At 41.4% G+C, this 12,908-nt stretch overlaps 4 non-coding genes across 4 annotated transcripts; all 4 read left to right on the forward strand.

Moving 5' to 3' along the window:
- The first annotated feature begins 7,620 nt into the window (after positions 1–7,620).
- LOC135045123 (U1 spliceosomal RNA) lies at positions 7,621–7,784 on the forward strand. Its single transcript, XR_010237656.1, has one exon. It is a non-coding gene; the product is annotated as a U1 spliceosomal RNA (small nuclear RNA).
- A 152-nt stretch (positions 7,785–7,936) lies between these two features.
- On the forward strand, positions 7,937–8,099 carry LOC135045233 (U1 spliceosomal RNA). Its single transcript, XR_010237760.1, has one exon. It is a non-coding gene; the product is annotated as a U1 spliceosomal RNA (small nuclear RNA).
- Positions 8,100–8,773: 674 nt separating this feature from the next.
- Positions 8,774–8,937, forward strand: LOC135044965 (U1 spliceosomal RNA). The gene has a single exon (XR_010237501.1). It is a non-coding gene; the product is annotated as a U1 spliceosomal RNA (small nuclear RNA).
- Positions 8,938–9,088: 151 nt separating this feature from the next.
- On the forward strand, positions 9,089–9,252 carry LOC135045142 (U1 spliceosomal RNA). The gene has a single exon (XR_010237674.1). It is a non-coding gene; the product is annotated as a U1 spliceosomal RNA (small nuclear RNA).
- Positions 9,253–12,908: the final 3,656 nt, after the last annotated feature.

Genomic DNA, 12,908 nt, shown 5'->3' on the forward strand with positions numbered 1-12,908 from the left:
CAGGATCTCTTGCACTTACATGTGCAGCAGAGTACTGTAATGGAAGCATGCTGGGTCCATAACCCAGAGGTAGGCAGATTGAAACTATCCTTTGCTATATGCATTTTTTTTTTGTTCATTAAAGTAATCCAAAACTGGGATTGATATTTTAGCTTTTATTTTTACTTAAAGTACAATAACTTTTACCATTTTAATTTGTTTTAGTGCAAATGGCATATCAGCAGTCAGCACTAACTGGTGACATGCCATTTGTACAAAAGCAATGTGTGACTAATATATAAACATGCTTTATTAAATAACATCTCAAACTATCATACCCAGGATTCAAACCTATAACCTGTTGAATTCTAATCAAACACCCTACCCATGGAGCTACTTGATCCTGCATCTTTTCTAACCTCCAAAAACAGATTCAGTTGCATTTTCCAGCGTGTTTTGTTTGCGCCTTTGCAAATGTCTTACATCGACAAACTTATTTAGTACTATTTTGCAAATAGGGTTACATTGTCGCAACATTGTGTTCCCTAATTGCTTGATTTTTTAAATGCAACAATTGATAAAGACACCTGATAATTGCTCTGTGGAGTCTTATTTTGTGTTTTGTGTTTAGTCTTTAGATCTGAATTTGAATGTACTTGTGAACTAACTTAATTTCCTACTTCTAAATTCATTCCTAAATTCACTACTTACATGAATCCTGTAGTTGGGCATTTTGGGACTTCGATTGTGGGCATTGTTTTGTGTCCAGACCAGCAGCAGGTGGTGTGCATTTGCTGGAAAGGCATCGCAGACCTCCGATATGCTGCATCTCCTGATGTGTGTCTCCCTCAAGTGGCTGTCAGCAAATGCCTGCTAGACACCCCATTCCAAGCTGATTGTGACATCATGGAACATGCATCATAGAACAGGCATGCTAAAACATTGGTCTTCAACCTGCGACCCTCCAGCTGCTGTGGAACTACACATCCCAGCATGCCCTGCCTCAGTTTTAGCATACCTTAATAGCAAAACTGTGGCAGGGCATGCTGGGATGTGTAGTTTCACAGCAGCTGGAGGGCCACAGGATGAAGACCCATGTGCTAGAGCCAAGCCGCAGGTACATTGAATGCTAGCAAGCTGAATATTTAAATCCTTTTTGTTCCGCAGCATTCCAATGCGGAAGATTCCATGGAACCAGAGATCCTTCCATTGAGAAGGACATGCTGCCTGGATGACTACACTGTGCAAATTAAATCACGGAGCCAGTTGGCTTGTGGGTGGCTCTGGTGACTGGGTGGTTGGGTGGGTGGTGTGTCGGAAGTGGAGCGCATGCAAATGATTGTGTATCATCCAGCTAGTGAGAGAGAAAACTCATGCAGGAGTGTGCCTGCTTGTCAGTGGGTTATGCACCTTGCCAGACGTTAAATCTACATAGAGCAGCTGGAGGGGACAAGAGCAGGTTTGCAAAATATAGATAGAAGAGCATATATGCTGGCGCATTCTCCATGATTGTGTCAGCTTATGTTTTGGTGCACTGCACTTTCCTCCACTAAGTTTTAGCCATTTTTGTTAAGCTCAAGTGTAGTTGCTTCTCGGCCTTTTGGCTGTGATCTTGTATCGTGGTTGAAGGGTCTGCTGGAGGGAGGGATTGTTTTCTTCATTGGCGAAAAACCAAAGATATTCCAGGATGGAAGGCTTGGGAACACTATCTGTTTTTCAGTTGTGGAAGAGCACAGAGGTCGGATTGGACTACATTCTATAGTAAAGGATATCTTTCTATTTATTGACCCTCCCCTTATATGTGTCTGTGTTACAATAAAGCTTCGGTTTTGTGAATCCCTCACCCTCTTACACTCCACACCCATAGCCTTATTAACTGTTGTATTATTGTATAGTTTAAATGTATAGTGCAGTTCATGATTTATAGTGTAGACTGGCCTGTGCTGTAGTTCTTGAACTGTACTATACCGTCAGCATTTGTATTGTGTTTTGGCTGTGCTGCAACACTGTATTTATGTGTGCAATGTTTATGTATGTTTTTTTTTATGTCAATAAAGACTGCTTTTTCAAGCCAATATCTGAAAACAATCAATGTTTATCTTTGATGGCAATAAAAGTGGTATGATATTTGATGCTTTTGAAATCCAATATCTGATATGTCCCCTATCTGGGAACCATATATTAAATGGCTTTTCAGAAAAGGGAGATGGGAGAAGAGCTTTCAGTACTTGTAGGACCGATGCACATAAAGAAGCAAAAAAACATACATAAACATTACACACATAAGTACCGCGTTGCGGCACAGCCAAAACACAATAGAAATGCTGATGGTATAGTACAGTTCAAGAACTACAGCACAGGCCAGCCTACACTATAAATCATGAACTGCACTATACATTTAAACTGTACAATAATACAATAGTTAATAAGGCTATGGGTGTGGAGTGTAAGAGGGTGAGGGAATCACAAGCCCGAAGCTTTATTGAAAGACTGACACATATAAAGGGAGGATTAATAAATAGAAAGACATCCTTTACTATAGAATGTAGTCCAATCCGGTCTTTCAACTCTTCCACAATTGAAAAACGGATAGTGTTCCCAAGCCTTCCATCCTGGAATATCTTTGGTCTTTCGCCAATGAAGAAAGCAATCCCTCCCTCCAGCAGACCCTTCAACCACAATACAAGATCACAGCCAAAAGGCCGAGAAGCAACTACACTTGAGCTTAACAAAAATGGCTAAAACTTAGTGGAGGAAAGTGCAGTGCACCAAAACATAAGCTGACACAATCATGGAGAATGCGCCAGCATATATGCTCTTCTATCTATATTTTGCAAACATGCTCTTGTCCCCTCCAGCTGCTCTATGTAGATTTAACGTCTGGCAAGGTGCATAACCCACTGACAAGCAGGCACACTCCTGCATGAGTTTTCACTCTCACTAGCTGGATGATACACAATCATTTGCATGTGCTCCACCTCCGACACACCACCCACCCAACCACCCAGTCACCAGAGCCACCCACAAACCAACTGGCTCCGTGATTTAATTTGCACAGTGTAGTCATCCAGGCAGCATGTCCTTCTCAATGGAAGGATCTCTGGTTCCATGGAATCTTCCGCATTGGAATGCTGCGGAACAAAAAGGATTTAAATATTCAGCTTGCTAGCATTCAATGTACCTGCGGCTTGGCTCTAGCACATGGGTCTTCATCCTGTGGCCCTCCAGCTGCTGTGAAACTACACATCCCAGCACGCCCTGCCACAGTTTTGCTATAAGGTATGCTAAAACTGAGGCAGGGCATGCTGGGATGTGTAATTCTACAGCAGCTGGAGGGTCGCAGGTTGAAGACCCATGTTTTAGCATGCCTGTTCTATGATGCATGTTCCGTGATGTCACAATCAGCTTGGAATGGGGTGTCTAGCTGGCATTTGCTGACAGCCACTTGAGGGAGACACACATCAGGAGATGCAGCATATCGGAGGTCTTCGATGCCTTTCCAGCAAATGCACACCACCTGCTGCTGGTCTGGACACAAAACAATGCCCACAATCGAAGTCCCAAAATGCCCAACTACAGGATTCATGTAAGTAGTGAATTTAGGAATGAATTTAGAAGTAGGAAATTAAGTTAGTTCACAAGTACATTCAAATTCAGATCTAAAGTCTAGGTAGGCCTCACGTCCTGGCAGCCGCCAGCATTTAAAAATGCCTTGATTAGAGGTACGGAATTAAATGTAGATAAGAAGTAGACACAAAATAAGACTCCGCAGAGCAGTTATCAGGTGTTTTTATCAATTGTTGCATTTAAAAAATCAAGCAATTAGGGAACACAATGTTGCAACAATGTAACCCTATTTGCAAAATAGTACTAAATAAGTTTGTCGATGTAAGACATTTGCAAAGGCGCATCCAAAACACGCTGGAAAATGCAACTGAATCTGTTTTTGGAGGCTAGAATAGGAAATGTGCATCGGTCCTACAAGTACTGAAAGCTCTTCTCCCATCTCCCTTTTCTGAAAAGCCATTTAATATATGGTTCCCAGATAGGGGACATATCAGATATTGCCTTTCAAAAGCAGCAAATATCATACCACTTCTATTGCCATCAAAGATAAACATTGATTGTTTTCAGATATTGGATTGAAAAAGCAGTCTTTATTGACATAAAGAAGCAAAAAAACATATATAAACATTACACACATAAGTACTGTGTTGCAGCACAGCCAAATCACAATACAAATGCTGTCGGTATAGTACAGTTCAAGAACTACAGTACAGGTCAGCCTACACTATAAATCATGAACTGCACTATACATTTAAACAATACAATAGTTAATAAGGCTATGGGTGTGGAGTGTAAGAGGGTGACGGAATCACAAGCCCAAAGCTTTATTGAAAGACAGACACATATAAAGGGAGGATTAATAAATACAAAGATACCCTTTACTATAGAATGTAGTCCAATCCGGTCTTTCAACTCTTCCACAACTGAAAAACGGATAGTGTTCCCAAGCCTTCCATCCTGGAATATCTTCAGTCTCTCGCCAATGAAGAAAACAATCCCTCCAGCAGACTCTTCAACCACAATACAATATCACAGCCAAAAGAGCGAGAAGCAACTACACTTGCGTTTCAACAAAATGGCTAAAACTTAGTGGAGGAAAGTGCAGTGCACCAAAACATAAGCTGACACAATCATGGAGAATGCGCCAGCATATATGCTCTTCTGTCTATATTTTCCAAACCTGCTCTTGTCCCCTCCAGTTGCTCCATGTAGATTTGACGTCTGGCAAGGTGCATAACTCACTGACAAGCAGGCACACTCCTGCATGAGTTTTCTCTCTCACTAGCTGGATGATACACATTCATTTGCATGTGCTCCACCTCCGACACACCGCCCACCCAACCACCCAGTCACCAGAGCCACCCACAAGCCAACTGGCTCCGTGATTTAATTTGCACAGTGCAGTCATCCAGGCAGCATGTCCTTCTCAATGGAATAATCTCTGGTTCCATGGAATCTTCCGCATTGGAATGCTGCGGAACAAAAAGGATTTAAACATTCAGCTTGCTAGCATTCAATGTACCTGCGGTTTGGTTCTAGCACATGGGTCTTCATCCTGTGGCCCTCCAGCTGCTGTGAAACTACACATCCCAGCATGCCCTGCCACAGTTTTGCTATTAAGGTATGCTAAAACTGAGGCAGGGCATGCTGGGATATGTAGTTCCACAGCAGCTGGAGGGTTGCAGGTTGAAGACCCATGTTCTAGCATGCCTGTTCTATGATGCATGTTCCGTGATGTCACAATCAGCTTGGAATGGGGTGTCTAGCATGCATATGCTGACAGCCACTTGAGGCAGACACACATCAGGAGATGCAGCATATCGGAGGTCTTCGATGCCTTTCCAGCAAATGCACACCACCAGCTGCTGGTCTGGACACAAAACAATGCCCACAATTGAAGGCTCAAAATGCCCAACTACAGGATTAATGTAAGTAGTGAATTTAGGAATGAATTTAGAAGTAGGAAATTAAGTTAGTTCACAAGTACATTCAAATTCAGATCTAAAGACTAGGTAGGCCTCACGTCCTGGCAGCACCCAGCATTTAAAAATGCCTTGATTATAGGTAGGGAATTAAATGTAGATAAGAAGTAGACACAAAAGAAGACTCCACAGAGCAATTATCAGGTGTCTTTATCAATTTTTGCATTTAAAAAATCAAGCAATTAGGGAACACAATGTTGCGACAATGTAACCCTATTTGCAAAATAGTACTAAATAAGTTTGTCGATGTAAGACATTTGCAAAGGCGCAAACAAAACACGCTGGAAAATGCAACTGAATCTGTTATTGGAGGTTAGAATAGATGCAGGATCAAGTAGCTCAATGGGTAGGGTGTTTGATTAGAATTTAACAGGTTATAGGTTTGAATCCTGGGTATGATAGTTTGAGGTGTTATTTAATAAAGTATGTTTATATATTAGTCACACATGGCTTACTTGTACAAATGGCATGTCACCAGTTAGTGCTGACTGCTGATATGCCATTTACACAAACATGCCATGTGTGACTGTATATGCATTTAAGGAGGGCACCCCTGCAATACCACAAACCATTGAGTGTCAAGTATACTAGATATATCTTCATATCTCATGTGCTTTCTCTGAGACCAATCTTGTTATGCCCCTTCCCCACAAGGCATGCGCCTTTTGTCCATATTGCAAAAATGGGGGGGAGGGCATATAATTCTCTGTCACAGGGCACCAAAAAGTCTAGTTATGGCTCTGGTATGCATTATGTAATCTGGCAGACCATCTCTCCAACACTGGCTGGTTGGAATAGAAATCCGGTTATCTATGTGAGCAAATGACCATCAACGATTTACTCTCAAACACTAAAAAATGGACAAAAATGGTCCCCTAAACAAATTGGTTAAATTTTGGGTTTAACCAATTTGTGTAATGACCATTTTTGACCACTTTTCTAGTGTTTGGGAGCAAATGGTTAATTGACATTTGCTCCTATACATTACCAGATTTTCATTCCATCCATCCAGACTGGATAGATAGCCTGACAGATAATTGTGTAGTGTACGCCCAGGATAACTGTTAGTCATGCTTTATTTTATGGCGGCACATAAATGGGTGGACAGATCCAGGGCAAGCACTGCCCACTCATGCATAGTTGTCAACTGATGTGAAGTTCCAGGGGGCAATCTCAGTTATAAAGAGAAGTATCTGGAAATTGTCCCTAGTTAAAAAAAAAAAAAAATTGATCAACTCCATTTATTTAGTATGATATCCCAGGTGATAGGATGCCGGCAGTCAGAACAACATACTTTATTAAATAACACATCTCAAACTACCATACCCAGGATTCAAACCTATAACCTGTTGAATTCTAATCAAACACCCTACCTATTGAGCTATTTGATCCTGCATAAAAATTGTGAACATTATATGAAGCTATTGGTACTTTGCAAAAAAAAAGAATCAGCATTACAACGCAGCAGATCCATGCAGTTTGCAGCCACACACTACATGTATCTGCTCAGCCACAATGCTGATTATTTCTTCACAAAGTACAAGGTGAGCTCCAAACAGAATTCTCTAGCTTAGAATTATACCTTTCTTTGCCAAACCTAGAAGTCGGGCCCCCCACCCTGGGATCCCCCAGAGGGAGGCCTGCACCGTCATGCGGCAGGCTTGTCCGTTTTGGAAGCAGGCTGATGGGCAGCCCAGGATTGCTTCAGTCTGGGCTTGGCAGGTCTGGAAACATGAGCTTGCTTTGGGTATGCCTGACCTTGGGTACGCTTTACCTGGAGGATGAAAGGGCCAAGAAAAGTACTTTTAGCCTTCTGCGTGGTAGGAGTCATACTAGGTAGGCAAGCTGTTTTAGCAGTAGCCAGATCAGCTACAATCTTATTGAGGTCTTCTCCAAAAGGAGATTCAACTGAGGCAGCACAAGGGAACTCTCATCTGGGGACAACAACTGCAGGGAGAACACATATTTTCAGATGAACATGGTAGGGCAGAAGGCTGCCTAATACTGAAGCACCCCCAAACAACAAATCAAATGCAACTTACTTGACAGAGATGTGCCTGAGCAACGGCCCTCCCCAGCCCTATCCCAAATCATACTTATTTTGCATAGGAGATACCATGGTCATGAAGATTGTTCTCCCAGGGTGAGGTTCATTCATTGCATTCTGGGTATGCTGACCCCTGTGATTTCCCCAAATGTGGGAAACTCGACTGCATTATTTGTGGTAGTGGGGGACTGTGTTTGTGCTTTCCTCTGGTCAGCTCTGGTAAAAGTCAGATTTCTTTGTCTCAGATCTTCCTCTAGCCTTGCTCTTCTTTCGAGAGTTCCCTTGTGCTGCCTCAGTTGGATCTCCTTCACTTGACAGGGGGGTGCCCGAGCAGCGACCCTCCCCAGCTCTAGCCCAACTCCTACTTACCTGCCAGGTGAGATACTATGATCATGAAGGTGCTTCTCCCAGGGCAAGGCTCACCCATTGCACTCTGGGTGTGCTGCCCCTGCGATTTCCCCAAATGTGGGAAACTTGACTGCATAATTTGAGTTTTCCCTGGTCGGCTCTCATGTAATTCAGATCTCTTTGTCTCAGGTCTCTCTCCAGCCTAGTTTGCTGTCTGGTTCCACTTCTTTTTTCTTGAGCCCCTCCCTTCTATACCCTTGTGCACTATCCTGACTTCTCCTCCCGTCTGCTTACTTTGTGCCTCCCAATGCACAATGCAAACTACGGGTAGTGCTGCAGGGCCCACACCCTTTTACTTGCTTTACAGAGCAGCTCTGGAGCTGTTACAGTGCCCAGCTGCAGCAAGAAATCAGCTTGAATGCTTCAGGGGCTGGGGAATGGCCAACATGAGCCCCACACCGAAGGAGGGTGGGGGTGCTTAATGCGAACTAGGGGTCATCCAAGCACCACAAAAGGCCTCCATGCCCTGCACGCTCCTTTTCTCTTTTCATATGCAGACGAGGGTTGAAGCCAACTTTGACCCACTGCTTGGATGACATCACCATATTCAAATCCATCTGCTGCAGGCCATCCCCCAGGAATGCTTGCACTAGTTGTTGCATTTGGTTTGTTGTTTGGGGGTGCTTCAGTATTAGGCAGCCTTCTGCCACCCCATGTTCATCTGAAAATATGTGTTCTCCCTGCAGTTGTTGTCCCCAGATGAGAGTTCCCTTGTGCTGCCTCAGTTGAATCTCCTTTACTTGACAGAGATGTGCCTGAGCAGCGGCCCTCCCCAGCCCTATCCCAAATCATACTTATTTTGCATAGGAGATACTATTGTCATGAAGATTGTTCTCCCAGGGTGAGGTTCATTCATTGCATTCTGGGTATGCTGACCCCTGTGATTTCCCCAAATGTGGGAAACTCGACTGCATTATTTGTGGTAGTGGTGGACTGTGTTTGTGCTTTCCTCTGGTCAGCTCTGGTAAAAGTCAGATTTCTTTGTCTCAGATCTTCCTCTAGCCTTGTTCTTCTTTTGAGAGTTCCCTTGTGCTGCCTCAGTTGGATCTCCTTCACTTGAAAGGTAGTGCCCGAGCAGCGACCCTCCCCAGCTCTAGCCCAACTCCTACTAACCTGCCAGGTGAGATACTATGATCATGAAGGTGCTTCTCCCAGGGCAAGGCTCACCCATTGCACTCTGGGAGTGCTGTCCCTTGCGATTTCCCCAAATGTGGGAAACTTGACTGCATAATTTGTGTTTCCCCTGGACGGTTCTCGTATAATTCAGATCTCTTTGTCTCAGGTCTCTCTCCAGCCTAGTATGCTGTCTGTTTCCACTTCTCTTTTCTTGAGCCCCTCCCTTCTATAACCTTGTGAACTATCCTGACTTCTCCTCCCGTCTGCTTACTTTGTGCCTTCCAATGCACAATGCAAACTACAGGTAGTGCTGCAGGGCCCACACCCTTTTACTTGCCTTACAGAGCAGCTCTGGAGCTGTTACAGTACCCAGCTGCTGCAAGAAATCAGCTTGAATGCTTCAGGGGCTGGGGCATGGCCAACATGAGCCCCACACCGAAGGAGGGTGGGGGTGTTTAATGCGAACTAGGGGTCATCCAAGCGTCGCAAAAGGCCGCCATGCCCTGCATATCCCTTTTCTCTTTTCATAAGCAGACGAGGGTTGAAGCCAACTTTGACCCACTGCTTGGATGACATCACTTGCTGCCTTTCCAATGAAGCAAGTTTAATTTAGTAATAGGTGAAAAACCATCCCTACAAAGGTGTTAATCAGATACTTGGCTTTGTGGACACTTTTCAGAGAACAAATTTGTTAGCATAAAAATAAAGCCAGAAAATGAAGAGCTGTTTAATCACTCAATTGGATTTTTCTGCAAGCGTATTTCTTTTTCTCTGCAACCCACTGCTAAGTTGTGCTTCCTAGCTGTTCTTTTATAAAATCACTTAATCAAATCTAACTCTGATTACATCAGAGAAGGCCAGGTACCCTACACCATAAGAGGGGGTTTGAAATTTTGACTTGTCTACTTAAAGATCACCAAAATCTGATAACAAGGTAAATTACGTCCCTGGGTAGGATTGAACCACCAACCTTTTGGTTAATAACCGAACACGCTAACTGATTGCGCCACAGAGACACATTGCAAAAGTATATACTGACAAAGGCTAATAAGCATTCATCTAGAACGTTTCCTAGAAAAACTTTAAAAAGTCAATAATCTGGAGAGTTTTTGTAAGATGTTTCTTCCATCAACCAATGAAGAAACACATTGGTACTTTCCCATGATGAGTGAGTGCTTCAGGATCTCTTGCACTTACATGTGCAGCAGAGTACTGCAATGGAAGCATGCTGGGCCCATAACCCAGAGGTAGGCAGATTGAAACTATCCTCTGCTATATGCATTTTTTTTTGTTAATTAAAGTAATCCAAAACTGGGATTGATATTTTTGCTCTTTTATTTTTACTTAAAGTACAATAACTTTTATTATTTTAATTTGTTTTAATAGTATATTGACAGTATTGTTTTCTTTCAAAAATCCACTTAATTTTCTTTACCCTATTATTCAAATGGTAATTGACAAAAACAAACTACATTGTCACCAGAAGAGCAATACAAAATGTACAAGTGATATATTAAAATCATCTTTCCAGCTTGAATTTCAATGATGCATTGGGGCAACGATTTTGTGAGAAACCTCTTCACCCTTAAATAAAGATTTTCTTAATTCCTTACCTGTGTGCTAATTAGATATCACCTTGTTTTCACATTAAACAGACTTCCACATGAGAAAGCAGCAAGGATGCAGTGGCGTTAATGTTTTCTGGTGTCAACCTGTATTATTTCAGTAGATATTGAAATGAGGATGCATCTTGCTGCCTTTCCAATGAAGCATGTTTAATTTAGTAATAGGTGAAAAACCATCCCTACAAAGGTGTTAATCAGATACTTGGCTTTGTGGACTCTTTTCAGAGAACAAATTTGTTAGCATAAAAATAAAGCCAGAAAATGAAGAGCTGTTTAATCACTCAATTGGATTTTTCTGCCAGCATATTTCTTTTTCTCTGCAACCCACTGCTAAATTGTGCTTCCTAGCTGTTTTTTTTATAAAATCACTTAATCAAATCTAACTCTGATTACATCAGAGTAGGCCAGGTACCCTACACCATAAGAGAGGGTTTGAAATTTTGACTTGTCTACTTAAATATCACCAAAATCTGATCACAAGGTCAATTACGTCCCTGGGTGGGATTGAACCACCAACTTTTTGGTTAATAGCCGTACACACTAACTGATTGCGCTACAGCGACACTTTGCAAAAGTACATACTGACAAAGGCTAATAAGCATTCATCTAGAACGTTTCCTAGAAAAACTTTAAATAGTCAATAATCTGGAGAGTTTTTGTAAGATGTTTCTTCCATCAACCAATGAAGAAACACATTGGTACTTTCCCATGATGAGTGAGTGCTTCAGGATCTCTTGCACTTACATGTGCAGCAGAGTACTGTAATGGAAGCATGCTGGGTCCATAACCCAGAGGTAGGCAGATTGAAATTATCCTCTGCTATATGCATTTTTTTTTGTTAATTAAAGTAATCCAAAACTGGGATTGATATTTTTGCTCTTTTTATTTTACTTAAAGTACAATAACTTTTACCTTTTTAATTTGTTTTAATAGTATATAGACAGTATTGTTTTCTTTCAAAAATCCACTTAATTTTCTTTACCCGATTATTAAAATGGTAATTGACAAAAACAAACTACATTGTCACCAGAAGAGCAATACAAAATGTACAAGTGATATATTAAAATCATCTTTCCAGCTTGAATTTCAATGATGCATTGGGGCAACGATTTTGTGAGAAACATCTTACCATTAAATAAAGAATTTCTTAATTCCTTACCTGTGTGCTAATTAGATATCACCTTGTTTTCACATTAAACAGACTTCCACATGAGAAAGCAGCAAGGATGCAGTGGCGTTAATGTTTCCTGGTGTCAACCTGTATTATTTCAGTAGATCTTGAAATGAGGATGCATCTTGCTGCCTTTCCAATGAAGCATTTTTAATTTAGTAATAGGTGAAAAACCATCCCTACAAAGGTGTTAATCAGATACTTGTCTTTGTGGACTCTTTTCAGAGAACAAATTTGTTAGCATAAAAATAAAGTCAGAAAATGAAGAGCTGTTTAATCACTCAATTGGATTTTTCTGCCAGCATATTTCTTTTTCTCTGCAACCCACTGCTAAATTGTGCTTCCTAGCTGTTTTTTTTATAAAATCACTTAATCAAATCTAACTCTGATTACATCAGAGTAGGCCAGGTACCCTACACCATAAGAGAGGGTTTGAAATTTTGACTTGTCTACTTAAATATCACCAAAATCTGATCACAAGGTCAATTACGTCCCTGGGTGGGATTGAACCACCAACTTTTTGGTTAATAGCCGTACACACTAACTGATTGCGCTACAGCGACACTTTGCAAAAGTACATACTGACAAAGGCTAATAAGCATTCATCTAGAACGTTTCCTAGAAAAACTTTAAATAGTCAATAATCTGGAGAGTTTTTGTAAGATGTTTCTTCCATCAACCAATGAAGAAACACATTGGTACTTTCCCATGATGAGTGAGTGCTTCAGGATCTCTTGCACTTACATGTGCAGCAGAGTACTGTAATGGAAGCATGCTGGGTCCATAACCCAGAGGTAGGCAGATTGAAATTATCCTCTGCTATATGCATTTTTTTTTGTTAATTAAAGTAATCCAAAACTGGGATTGATATTTTTGCTCTTTTTATTTTACTTAAAGTACAATAACTTTTACCTTTTTAATTTGTTTTAATAGTATATAGACAGTATTGTTTTCTTTCAAAAATCCACTTAATTTTCTTTACCCGATTATTAAAATGGTAATTGACAAAAACA

The sequence above is a fragment of the Pseudophryne corroboree genome, unplaced genomic scaffold (genome assembly GCF_028390025.1).
Source record: "Pseudophryne corroboree isolate aPseCor3 unplaced genomic scaffold, aPseCor3.hap2 scaffold_90, whole genome shotgun sequence".
Classification (NCBI taxonomy): Eukaryota; Metazoa; Chordata; class Amphibia; order Anura; family Myobatrachidae; genus Pseudophryne; species Pseudophryne corroboree.